Here is a 13,866-nt window from a genome sequence, read left to right as displayed (position 1 = left end):
AGAAAGGACGAATGATTAACTGTTTCATGTCTACATTGCTGACGACTGTCCATGCGCTAGCACCTGTAGCCTGTACATTTGTACCATTTCAGTCGTTGATGCATGCTGACGCCGTAGAAATCCTTTTTTTTCCGAATTTTGACTTTGGTCGGTCGTACTAGCGCCCCAGTTACTGGGTCTAATTCAGAATTAGATTCATGTTTTGCCATAAATGTATTTAAGCTAGTGGATATATTGCCGGAGGTAATGTCACCAAGCTAACGTTTACTAAAGGTTTGCCGGCGGCAATCCATATCAACAGAGGGCGCTGTACTCTCTAAGATAGGGCTGAATTTCCACCAACGGTTGTGTAGCATACTTGGTCTAGTTGATAAGCAACGGATCTCATGAGCGGGAAGACCTGGGTTCGATCCCGATCCCCGCTGGCCATGCTGGCGACATTTCTAAGGTTTTTTGCCCATCCCCCCAAAAAATATTCTTCTTTTATTATTTTAACATGTGTCAAACATTTTATTGCAGGGTATTACATTTTCTTTTTCAGATTTGTGGCTCTGGAGGACATTTTTAAAAGGAATAAAAGTCAGAAATTGTAAAATGGTCTGATTCCCATCTTGTGAATACGAAGTTACAACGATAATGTTTCTGCATGGAGCCAGACTAACATTTGTCACCGGAAAATGGTACAAAAAAATAGTAACTGCGCATGTTCAGTGCATATCCGGCAAACTAACGTTTACTAAAGGTTTGCCGTCTCCGGCATAATAGCCACTGCCTATATTTAAAGATTCATAACATTGATTTACTCAACTTTGTTGGTTGCTTTCGTTTGAAGTGCATTAAATTAAACGTCTGAACGTGGTGGTTATTTTTTACAGCAGCCGTAACGCTATTTTCAACTGCCAACTGTCGCTGCCGAGCACCGGCTGCGCTTGGCAAGTCTAGCTGCATCCTCGTTCACTGATTCGTAACAATTATACTGTTGCAACACAAGGTCCCTTACCTAGGAAAAGATTTAACGATGAAAAGTAGAGTGGGCATATGAAAGTATACACGTATTCGGGGGACCAGGAAAAAAAAAGAGACATAATAATAGTGTAGTGGCAAGAATTCTGATTTTTGGAATAACAAAAGTGGGGAAGGGGGGGGGGGCGTAAGAATAAAGAATGTGAAGAATGAAAATGAATACTATGACATCCCATATCGCTAATGCTATTTGCCACTTTAATAAAATTGATATTGAGCAATTGAGCAATTTTGGCAGCTTCTGGACATCGTTTTTTTCGTGACATGCATATGATACATACAGGGACTTGTAAATTGTCTAGCCTAAACAAAGCACTTCCCAGACTAGTTCCCAGTCCTCCGTTATTACAAAACTTCCCATAGTGGGCAGAAGATGCAATACCAATAATAGCAGGTTATTTGATTCAAATTATCGCAGTTATACGAGTACAGAAGCATAGAACATTTTCTTTCCTCTTTATATGAATTGTTTCCCTTTTAACCGCTATACATTTCATTTAACATAATTACATGAATTATGTCGTGCAATGTTTGTTAAGATTGCGCAAAATTCATAAATTGCGCACGTGATATTCCCACGCAATCTTAAGAATGAGCGCTCATTCTTCAGATTGTGTGCTCATTCTTAAGAATGCGCGCTCGTTCTTAAGAATGCGCGCTCATTCTGAAGATTGCGTGATTTGCAAGAAAGCGCACTTACTCAATTTGCTATGTCCCACTTGGGTTCGCATGCACTTGTTCGAATATAGCGAACTTTACGATTCGAAATAATTTTATGCAGACAGGGTGTGAGACGAAGAATGAAATTTTCTTACCTTCGCGTAACTCCGAAAACTTTTAAGATCACATCAAACAGTTCCTTTACTTCTCCCTCGTGTTTCGACGGAACTGATGAAGAGGATACGCAATGCTGAATAACTGTAGATTTTCACAAGTTGACACACGGCAACTGGAATTTTTTCGGACACTCCTAAACCGCCATCTTGAATTGATGACTGTCCACACAAATATTTCAGGGATGCGCGTAAACTTTGTATAATTTAATTTTCTGAGGGACTACTTAAAATACCGAAAACTTACGACAGATTACTGTATGAAAATCCCAAAGATATATTTTAAATACAATAAAACAGTATTGTTGGCGATAAAGTGGATTATGGAAGTTCTGTGTTTGTATGTTAATGCATTAATCACTTTAACTACAAAGGAACCACCCCTACTAAAAAGTGTTGAAGTCTCGTAATGACAACTCTTCCGGTATAGTCTGGATTACGCGTTCATACACATCACTAGGTATTGTTTTTCGAATATGAATGAAAGTCTGAAATCAGACTACAGGTGAGACGAATGTGTCAAGATGTCAAAAAACCACTCAGTCGCCTGATGAAAACGATTCTCTTTTTGCACATTTTGCTGAATATCGTGTTCGGATCGCCGAAGATATTGTTAAACTTTGATTCTAGACTTCCATTTTGAATCAGATGTGATAAATAATCCAAAGGTAAGTCATTTTCGTATCTTTCCCCGCTGTTTGTAAATACGTGGTCATGTCATGCATGTGGTCCGTGCAATTAATTGTACGCGGTGCCGGAGGGAGTCCAGTAAATTTGCAACAGAAACGCAAGGGGTGACAATTAGTCCGTGCATGGTCCGTGGGACGGTGTCAGGTCAACTCGCCCCCTGGCCGACTCGCCCCTTACCGACTCGCCCCTTACCGACTCGCGCCCTGACCGACTCGCCCCCTGACCGACTCGACCCTTACAAGCTCGCCCCCTGGCCGACTCGCCCCCTAGCCGACTCGCCCCCTCACCAACTCGCCTCCTAGCCGACTCGCCCCCTGACCGACTCGCCCCCTGACCGACTCTCCCCCTTGAAAATTATGCACCGTACGGGGACATCGTGAAATAAAAATAAAGACAGTGGAGCACATTGTCCGGTCGCAACGTGAAACTTAATGGAGCCAAATTACTCAAACGCAAGTTTGAAGGATTTCCGATACCAATGCAAAAAACTATTGATCCTTGCTTTATAAAGAATTTGGGTTGGAAACACCTTAGCACAACTTTACCGATAAAGCGCAGCGTGATTTTTTGCGGAGTGCCCGTGGCATAGGGCCCGTTGGGCATGTGCGCGTAGTAGTAGCGTTCACGGTGACTGCCGCGCCGGCGGGCACGGCAGGTACCGGTGGCGGGTGCCGGCGCGCGACAGGTACCGGTACGGTGGGTGCCGGCGCGCGGCAGGTATACCCGCGTTTACCGTTTGTCAATGACATAATGTAATTTGTAAATCTCGACTCTGGGTCCTCAGTTTCGTTAAAAAATATTTTTCAGAATAAATGATGTATATTTGAAAAATCAAAAAAATGTATTTCATTTTTTTGGTTTAGTGGTGTTCTTATCAAACATACCGAACGGTTTTGAAAAAGTTATAAAAGAGGCTCAGAAATGGAACTTTCAGAACCAAATTTTGAATTGGGCAATTGTAATAGTTTAATCCCAAAACTCAGATAACGAAGCTGATTTGCTGGACCCTCTGTGTTCCCCTCCACTGTCTTTATTATTTTTTTTACGATGTCCCCGTACGGTGCATCATTTTCCAGGGGGCGAGTCAGTCAGGGGGCGAGTCGGTCGAGGGGGGAGTCGGCTAGGAGGGGAGTTGGCGAGGGGGCGAGTCGGCTAGGGGGCGAGTCAGCCAGGGGGCAAGCTTGTAAGGGTCGAGTCGGTCAGGGGGCGAGTCGGTCAGGGGGCGAGTCGGTCAGGGGCGAGTCGGTAAGGGGCGAGTCGGCCAGGGGGCGAGTTGACCTGCAATCGTGGGACGAGGCCTTTTTTTTTTCGCTCGTCACGCGGTCTGGTTCGCCGAAGTTTTAATATAAAACTTCACAGACATGTAGATTATGGAAGGAATTAAGGAGTTAATTCCTTCCTCCATGGGTGTACCCTATCGAAAAAACTTTGTTCCCCGATCCACAGTTTGTTTGGGAATGAGACAATTTGGGATAAAAATGCCAAAAATTCTGCATGAGAAAAAACATAAGAAACAGCGCCCCCTATTGCAATGGCCATCCAAGTTCGGGCGCTCTTTTTTTTTATGCAACACTGAATTTTTAAATTTTATTGTTCTCGTGCTCGAAAACTGCACTCGGAACAGGATCTCACACCACCTATCTGTTGGGGTTTGCAAGAATGATATTGATACTTATGATAGACCCGTTTCAAGAACAAGACCCGCCCGAACTCAGCCAATGATGATAGACACGGCTTGCTAGATGATACTTCTTTCATATTAATTTCTAGAATTTTGTTATTGCCAAAATATCTTCGTTACAGTTTTGTCCAACATGAAATTATCAAGTTTTAAATTTACAATCGAATTTTTTTTTTTATTAGCTACATAAACATCGATTAGTATGATTAAAACCCCAGATCAGAATAATTTTGCAAACTCTCTGGGTTACATATTTTCAACAATAAATAGAAGTGCGCGGCATCTGGTGGTACTCCTAGAACTTTGAGGGTGCACATAACATGAGTATGTCATGACGTATTGTACGGAGTTTAGGGGCAAACTGTGCAGCGGTTCTATGGGAAAAAGCTTGGTTGGGATGGACGTTTTTGTACTTAATTAGTGTTTTGTGCTGACAACAATTTTGCGGGGTTCTAAATCTATGAGGCTCCACTACGTGGAGCCTCATAGTTCTAGGAGTAATCTGGTGGAGCATCTGAACTTCTGAAACACCTTTTAAAAAAGTTAAATGCCTGAAAGTTAAAAAAAAGTAATAAAAGTTTGAAAAGGGAAACGGGTGGGCCGTTGGGGTTTATTGGTGGTTTTCATAGAATGGATGGAGCATCAACAAAACATGAATCAGTTCTTAAAACAATATTCAAAATAATAAAAAGGTAAGACGGTTTCAGCTGAAACCAAATAATTGCAGTTGTAATGCTGCCACTCAAAGCTTCCTAATAGGGGAATATAAATTCATTTTCTCTTAAAAAGTTTACAAACAGAGAGTGGGTCCTTTATTTGATGAGACTTTTGACATGTAATAATATACAACAATTACGTGTATCCAGATCGTGTATCTCGAAAACTAAAGCGTTTTTGGCCTCTCGTCCCACGTACTAAGTGGGGCTATACAGTAGGCATCTACGACCAGACGACTAACAAGTTAATGTGACTAGTTGACTAACTGTAGTGTAAGTTAGTTGCCAAAAGATACGGGAAGAATGTTGCAACCTAACGCCACTTGTTCTTCATATACAATGTATCATCTCAATAAAGGTCAGTCATTATGAAAAGACACGAATCTGTGAATGAGATTGAGAAACATTTCCAATTTTGTTAAGAAATTTTCTTGACCAAGAATTGTTGACCATGACATGGATCTGTGTAGGCCTACATACTATCCAATCACTTACTTATGTACTTTCAGGTACTTACAGGTCCTCTTTTGATATTAGGCCTTTGTAGGCCTCTCATCAGATCTTCATAACTCTGGTTATGTGCGCATGCAAGTGGGGTCCGGGGGGTTGATGCTCAAAGTCAAACTTGAATGGCGTGAAAATCGTCGAAAAAAAGAAGAAAAAAACGAACCCCTAACCGTTTAACGTTCTGTAATCTTTGTAAAGAAACAGAAAAAGCAAATCATTACCAGTTACCGTTTATGCATCTGAAAAACGAAAAACAGAAAAACTAACTTGTTTTACCGTTTACCGTTTTTGAATCTGTTAACAGAAAAAAGAAAAAGCAAACCCTTTTAATACCAATTTTTGTTTTTGAATTTTGAACAGAAAAATGAAAAAGCAAACCATTTAGGTCAAGTAAAAAAAGAAACATGTTTAGCGTCCTGCTTTTTGAAAAAAAAAGGAGGCCCTTGTTTTCGTTTTCCTTCCAAAATCGCCGCCCGACTGGGCTATTTTTCAAGATGGCCGGCAGCTGCTTTTTTTTTAAATAACTGCAACTTGGACTCAGGAATGACATACCAGCTTTATATGGGCTAGATGCAACAGACAAAGAGCCCAGAATGATGTCACTGTTTAAAATTTATCATTTTTCGTGTTTAAAAAAAAGGAAGGAAAAAAAGGAGGCAGCCTCCAAAAGGGAAGTGGGCGGGGATGCTAATTTGCTAAACATGCTTTCTTTTTTATTTGGCCTTAAATTTACAATTTTTTGTTATTGAACTTTTTAAAAGAAAAAAGAAAAAGCAAACTCAAATACCTTTTATTGTTTTGAATTTTTGAAAAGAAAAAGAAAAAGTAAACCAAATATCATTTTCGTTTTTGAAATTTTGACAAGAAAAAAAGAAAAAGCAAACCATGCCATTTTTTTGTTTTTAAATCAGCAATAGTTTATGGAGACTTAGGGAGCTTATTTTGGGCAATTTTCGGGGACAGATTAGCGCAGCGTGATTTTTGCCCGGGAAGCCTCGAGGGTGCGTGGGACGGCACGTGGAATGCAGCAGGCCGGCTTTGTTGCACAATCTCCAGTCAACGTTATAGACTTTCATGCAAGATGGCCAAAGCTTATTGGGCAATCGCACTTGTTTAGATGTAAATGTGTACATTGTATGTATGTTTCTTCACCAAAAAGACATGTAGTTTCAGTGCAGAAAACACTGAACTCCTGTGCAAAATTCCAGTATCATTGAGTTGCCCCTTGTTTAGCAACTTTGGCCGTTGAGTGTTTGAACAAGGAAGCCCTGTGAACTCATGCAGAGCTCTGTCATCAGTCACCCATTGTCAGAGGAAACCTTTAGCTAAACCGCGCCGTTGACTCAGTGTCATTCTGTACTCTCTGTAGGAAGAAGCTTTATCCTCCAAGGGTTAGCTGATGATGGCTCTACCCACATCTCTATCTTGAGATAATGGACAGCAGAAGTTTTTATCCACTCGTGGCTAAAAATAGTGCTGTACTCTGTACAGTACATGCACCCGTACCACACAAAAGTGATTCTATTGATGTAATGTAAGGGGGGATTCCAGTGTTGATTCCAACATGGAAATGATTGTCTTGTATTTTGGAAGTGACATGTACATGTAGATTTGGACAATTTGTGTGTTATTTTCAGAGTTGTAATGACTCGAGTGGCAGCAATGTGTGCCGCAGCACCTAGCAAAAAGGTGCTACATAATGGGTCTCGTCTATATATATAAGAGAGAGTTTAACTCGGCCTCCCAGACGATGTTTGCTCATGAAAGGATCCGAGACCACGGGCTCCCGCGGCGCCAAAGTCGCTCCACGTCCGTGGAAAAATGCGGAGGGTGTCTTCCGCCGGGTCAGACACTTCGAGTTGTCCTGATTTTCCCGTACGGACCGGCGATCCGTTTCGTCTATTTTTCGTGACTGCGTTTTGCGCAGGAATTTGCCGTCGTGTGTGCTTTCACGTTGACTGCCTGGCCGCCCCCTGTGCTGGCTTTTCTGCGTGTCTAGACTGTGCGAGGTCAGCGGCTTTGACGTAGGGATTGCGTTTACGTGTTCTACTCGGCTGTTCTGCAAAAGTGTTCACCAAACGGTAGCATGGGGTGACCTTGGCAAAATATTTTATCTCCATGGTGCGTGGCCACCAAGTGTCCCTATTCTTTCCTGTGCTTCGCTTGCCGCCCCTGCGCCGAGTGCAACAAATACTCAGAAGGACTACACATTAGTATGCCTTGCGCGGTCTGACCAATTGAAAGTCTACACTGCATAGTACTTCCCGGCTATGCGTAAAACCGTCGATGGCAACGCGTACTGCAGCTTGCTCCACACCCTGGAAACGAGGTTGGGTCTACGGTGCTCGCTATTTGAAGCACAAGCATTGAGACGTGCATGAGAGCATAGGGCAAGCTCTATGGATAGAGTGCTGTTGCTTCCATCAAGGCTGAGTCACGTTTTTGTGATGTTCGCTGCCCGCCACGTATAATTCAGTGTCGCGTTATAAATTCGGGGGCCTGTTTTGGGATCAACGAAGGATCGATGCATTGCTTCAAATATCGCGATCTTTGAACTACGTTGCATAAATAATAATATCCATTGGTGGACGTCGTTGGCTGTTTGGTCTTGCTTATGTTGTGGTTCAAAGGCCAACTTATATAAAAGTTGAATTGAGTTTTCCACGCAGGTCTCGCAAATTGTAAAAAGTATCAAGTTTACGTTTGTTGAAGAGTCCAATACTGTAACTTAATTATGACCTTCCTCCATGATTCAGACTTTGTAATTTTATGGTATAACACTCAACATTTCCATTGCAACTTGACACCTTCACGTTTTATTGCATTATGATTTATTGTCAAAACTGTACAAAATGCCAACTTCACAGACCAACTGGAAAATTTACAGACAGTTATACATGCCGTGGTACATAATTATCATGGGCGTCAATCGGTGAGGGACGGGGACCCCCACCCCAACATTTTAAAGCGGGATATCGTTTGGTCTCCCCCCCCCCCCACTTTTTTTCCCCGAATAAAAATTGTAGCCTACTGTAATTATTCTATTACTCAGAATAGCTGATTCAATGACTCCAAACTCGAAAATTATGTTTAAAAGATGATCTTTTGCTCAAAACAATTGGTTTTTACTATAATAGTGGTCAGAAATTGCCTGAGATCGCACCACAGAAATTGCTTTTCTATAACTGCATGTCTTCTCAACTAAATCCCCATTTACATTTAACTCCCTACATTTTCAACCCCAACACAAATACGCCCTACCCGATCTATGATCGGGTAAATCAGCTTGTATGTTCATATGCTTCATTTACCTCTCTTTGGTTGCATTCTCCCCCAGCGCTTTGTATCATTTGGAAAAGGCGCTATATAAATACGGTTATTATTATTATTATTATTATTAATGACTCGACTCAAGTCCGACTTGAGTCACATTGTTTGGCGACTCAACTCAAGTCCCAACAGTTAACTGATTCAACTCAACTTGAGTCACTGCAAGAAAATGACTCAACTGGATTCTGAGTCTCTGATCAGAAGACTCGACTCGACTCATCAGGAGACTCGACTCGACTTGAGTCAAAGGCTAATAACACTCGAGTTCCAAAACTGTGTGGAAATATAAGTTAAGATGACTTGGCACAAAGTTATTTGTGTTCGCGTACTTCATTGTACTTTGCGTTACCATGAAGTTGTAGACTGTCATTCCCTGTTAATCTAGTGAGGTATTTTGTGATTATTTGATCATTTTGTTTTGTGATGTTTGCAAATGTTGTATCTTCCCTTTAATGTGATCTGTTACGGTTTGCTTTTGAATCAATTTTGTATCCTAAAAAAGTTATTATTCAGTTCCGTTAGATATGATACATGTAGGACATTGAGTTGTGTAATCCATTTGTGTGGTTTTTAGATTAACTTTTTTTGATGGAGAGAAACAGTAAATTGTGTTGGGAAAAAGTATATTGCCTAGAATTCATAATATCGCATGCACACACAAGTACTGTAGGAACATGTACATGTATGGACCCTGGTAAAAGCAGGTGCTAAATAATATGTAATATCCTGTAGGGATGTCTCTAGTACCATAACATTATTTTGAACAAAGAGGGCGCTAGACTGCCACCACACAGTTGTCAAAGAATGACCTTGATCAGTGACATGATAATGCAATTATGCAGGCATCATGGACTGTACATATACAATTATCTGTTCTACACAAGCAATTGAAAGACATGTACGTACACCATACCTGTGTTTACATGTACATCTGGGTGTGATCTCAGTTGAAATTTTGCTTCGTAAAATTGGAAAACACAAAAGAAAACATTTTCTGGTAAGTCTTTGTACTTGTTAATTGCCCGTGGACGTGGGCACAGGTTTGTCAATATAGTTTTTTCCTGTGAGTATATTTACCACAATGTATTGAAAGTTACATGAAATGCATGCACCCTATTTGTTGGAATTGGGGAAACTTGTCTCATCATGATCATGAACAACTGATGAACATTGCTTTTACCAATTTGGATCAGGGTCCCAACGAATATGGGTACAGGCAAGGTCCCGTTCACACTATTTACTGGTGCGTACTTTGTACATGGGTCTTGACATGTCTTGAGTAGATTTTGAATTTCTCCAAGCCTCTCAACCTTTGCCCATGCCGAAAAGCCCCATAAATGTGGCCAATTTACTGAACTACCTCCATAAGGCCACACTTGGAACATGTACCCGGAAATGTAGAACTTTGTCAAGTTTTTATTTTCACATTTAGACTTTGTAGTTTATTTAGGCTTTAGAAGCACACTCACCCTATTTAAAGCGATAGCAAATTAATCCCCTCTTTTTCAGACGTCTATATTTCTTGTAATTTCCAGATTCATTTTGTACACACTACACATTAGCATACGTAAATTCAAACACGAAATTACATGAAAAATAGACGTCTGAAAAAATATATAAAAACTTGACAAACTTCTACATTTTCGGGTACATGTTCCAAGTGTGGCCTTTATTTACGGAGGTAGTCCAGTAAATTGGCCACATTTATGGGGCTAAGTGCTGACGATATCTGTCAGACATTGGAAAGAACTTCATGTACGTGTACATTTATTATTACATGGGTAATCCTTATCTTTAGAAAACCTCTATTTTTTACGAGTTCTATTCAAAATTGACTTTTGCAGATGACTGTCCAGTACCAAAGTGACTTTTGCAGGCTAAAGCAGTCGTTTTTCTTCATATAAACTCATGTTAGTTGTAATTTGAAAGCAGTTTCAAAGAAAATGTGACTTTCCTACCTTTTTTGCAGTCAGACGTGCATGTTGTAGTTCTCAACTTCTCACAACACGAGTGAAAGCCCTACATAATGAAAGCCCGATGCTGATTGGCTGCTAAAAAAAAAAAAATAAGATGTTATTTTTTATTAGCCAATCAGCATCTAGCTTTCATTGCATCGAGCTTTCACGTTTTCCATCTTGGTTTTTGAGTCTGTTTTCTGGTTGTCATCGTCATCGTTTACCCCTTAATTTCCCTCATAAATCAAAGCCCTGCCCTCTTTCCACAAAATTAAACCTGCTGATATTCAAGAAGGTGTCATTGCCAATTGTTCAGATGTGTAAAAAAATATCAGAATGTCAATTTTGAGTGTCATTTAGTGTTACGGCGAGTCTTTCCCTTGCTCTATAGGAACGGGGTCCTAAAAGTAAGGATTACCGTTACATATGTATGTAACAATTATGCGCCTGTCAATTGTTTCGCCCTTCCTCCCGTCCTTGGGCAAGCCACTTCATCCCCACTTGCCTCCTTCCACCCAGGAGTATAAATGGGTACCGGCATTTTGGGCATTAGCTGGGGAGTAACCTGTGATGAGGAATAGAAATATTCTCAGTCATTTTATGCCAAGGAAACCGAAGATAAAGGCCGGCCTGATGGGCCATATTGGCTTGCAACCAGTACTATAGGGGGAGTGTGGCCAAGTGGTTAGGGTTTGTGACTCATGATCAGAGGGTCAGGGGTTTGAATCCTGCTGCTTGCCATATGGTGCCCTTGGGCAAGCCTATTCATCCCCACTCGCCCCTCTCTACCCAGGAGTATAAATGGGTATCGGCATTGGCGGGGAGTAACCTGCGATGGACTGGCATCCCATCCAGGGGGAATAGAAATATTCTCAGAGGTATCATGCCAAGGAAACCGGACATAAACGCGGCCTGATGGGCCATATTGGCTTGTGACAGACAGACTTCAACTAAAAGTGCTAGTGATAGTGTGGTGGCATCTAGGTCAAGTGGAAGTTGTTCAAAAGTGTTCTTGACTTGTAAGCCCCCCCCCCCAATACAGTCAATATGTACGCATTTAAATCAAAATGACAACCGTGAACCAGTCTGTTCTTTGTCATACCAAAATCCCCACGTAGAGTAGTTATCACATCATCTATATGGTTCAACCAAAGTTAACTGTTGCTGTCAGTCAACTTATACACAAGGAAGTGGCCAATTGAATTCTAATTAGGTAAATACGAGCAGGGATTATAATGTACTGTATATGATACTTTAAGCCAATTATTGGTGCAGAAATTATGGTTTTGTATCTATCGTGGACATCATTGGTGGTTTGAAATTTAAGGGGGATTTATTTTATGATGCGTGAGTTATCGCTATTTTGCTAAAATGGCTCATTCAAATTTGGTTTAAATCAGTGTTGTACATACCGGTAGTACTAGTACTTGTACTTGGATAAATTTTTATGAATCGTACTTGTACAAATGTACTCATGACATAATGAACCTTAAATTTAAGTCCATGATGAGACAGCAGAGCAACTCATTTTGCGTATGGAAGGGCTTTGTACCGAAACCCAACATTTGTAACAGGAACGAATGACTGAAAAATAAACTGAAACTTCATTATCACTTCGGCCTACTAAATAAACCCAAATTTTATAATCCACTGTTCACGTAAATCTGTCAAAATATGTTCATTGAAAAATCAGAAGTAACACACAAAAAATAGATCTTTATTTTTTGTTGTCCTAGAAAACCTTGAAAATCAACTGTTTTTGTTGACTTTCACGTAACGCGCATGTCATACATGTACTGTAGCATTATTTCTAGAAAATTGCTGTATTGCATCAATGTCGAGTAGAACTTGTTGTTTATTTGATCGGCCCATTCCAAGGCCATGACTGCAATATCCTGTGATGACTTTTCAAAAAAGCCGGTCATTTTAACATGTTTAAGGAATCTAGGTGTTCGAAAGTCCTTCCCTGATTAAAGCGAGTCACTTGTTAAGCCGGGTTTGCCATGGCAGGATGGGTAGGAAATGTGTCTGTGTGATTTCGGTATAGCTCCATGGTATGACAAACGCTGATGCGACTATGCGTACATGTTTTTGTTGGTTTAGTTTAGCTCATCAAAAGTTGTGGTTTAGGGGTTGGGTAGAATTAGTTTTGGTTTTGTCTGGTCTAGGGTCTGCCGCTCATGGTATAAAGCCCTGCAAGCTAGATGTTTTGTGGACAGTTTAGATTATTGTGCAAGTCAACGAGATTGTAGTTTTTGAAATACAGTGTTATTCAAGGCAAATCATACATTGTTGCAAAGGGGAAGTGCTGGCAAAAATAGTTGAGATCTCGTGACTTCCGAGGTTAAAGATGAGGTTCCGTGGAGAAGTTGAGCTTGAAGAAATCAGTGGTTGCCGTGGAAACTCACAAAGACGTACGTATTAATGCTATTTAATTCTGACTTTATTTTTGCCATTATTCACTATTGAAGTGTTCATGTAAGATCTGCCGAAACTGGTCATTGGCACAGCAACGGAATCACGCCGATGCAAACATGGCCACCACTCACTACGGACTTGTCTATTTTCTGAGTATTTTTGTGTTGTTACGTTAGGAATTGGGAAAAAAAATACTACAGGTGTGACTTTAAAGGGAATATACATCATTTGCTTTTGCTGTAATTTTCAGAAATGGATGGAATGGGGGGTTGGAAATATATATAGCAAATATAGTTACACTGAACTTTTTTAGGTTTTGGGTTCGAAAATGCTATAAAACCAAGAAAAACAATCGTTTTCCTGTAGTCTGGTTCCTGACTCCATATAAGAAGAAACAGAGCAGTTTACATACATTGGGGAATTGTAAGGTCAGGGAACCAGTCTAGCTGGCTTGTACCCATTCATAGGTGTGTAATCGATTGCAAACAAGTGCGATGGTCAATTGGGGCCAGTATTTGAAAAAAAGCCAGTTTTTTCCAACGCTGGTCAGCTGGCCAGCTTTGGAAATTGATACAAAAATACCACTTTTCTTGAAAATGACAGTATACCAGGTGCCATGATTTTACAGGATGCTTTACACTGTCATTCACCAACAGTCCAGCAAGGTATTTCAAAATGATTTGGTAGTTTTATTTTTTGATGTTTGCAAATGT

At 40.7% G+C, this 13,866-nt stretch overlaps 2 protein-coding genes across 4 annotated transcripts in view; one reads left to right on the top strand and one right to left on the bottom strand.

Moving 5' to 3' along the window:
* The window catches only part of LOC119732140 (protein kinase C iota type-like), a 48,860-nt gene extending 46,823 nt beyond the window's left edge, over positions 1-2,037 (bottom strand). Inside the window, exon 1 of the mRNA XM_038205539.1 lies at positions 1,839-2,037. The gene's annotated coding sequence lies outside the window, so the exon portion shown is untranslated. The remainder of the gene's footprint in view (positions 1-1,838) is intronic.
* Positions 2,038-2,262: 225 nt separating this feature from the next.
* Positions 2,263-13,866, top strand: part of LOC119732139 — a 61,141-nt gene continuing 49,537 nt past the window's right edge. Inside the window, exon 1 of one of the 3 annotated variants that reach the window (XM_038205538.1) lies at positions 2,263-2,524. The gene's annotated coding sequence lies outside the window, so the exon portion shown is untranslated. Of the gene's footprint in view, positions 2,525-9,645; positions 9,778-13,866 lie in introns of those variants that run through there. The other 2 variants (XM_038205536.1, XM_038205537.1) reach the window with 2 other exon arrangements.

Source organism: Patiria miniata, unplaced genomic scaffold, assembly GCF_015706575.1.
Source record: "Patiria miniata isolate m_02_andy unplaced genomic scaffold, ASM1570657v1 HiC_scaffold_24, whole genome shotgun sequence".
In the NCBI taxonomy this organism is placed as follows: domain Eukaryota; kingdom Metazoa; phylum Echinodermata; class Asteroidea; order Valvatida; family Asterinidae; genus Patiria; species Patiria miniata.
Note: the sequence above shows the minus strand (reverse complement) of the source record. Positions and strands in the feature narration are given on the sequence as shown.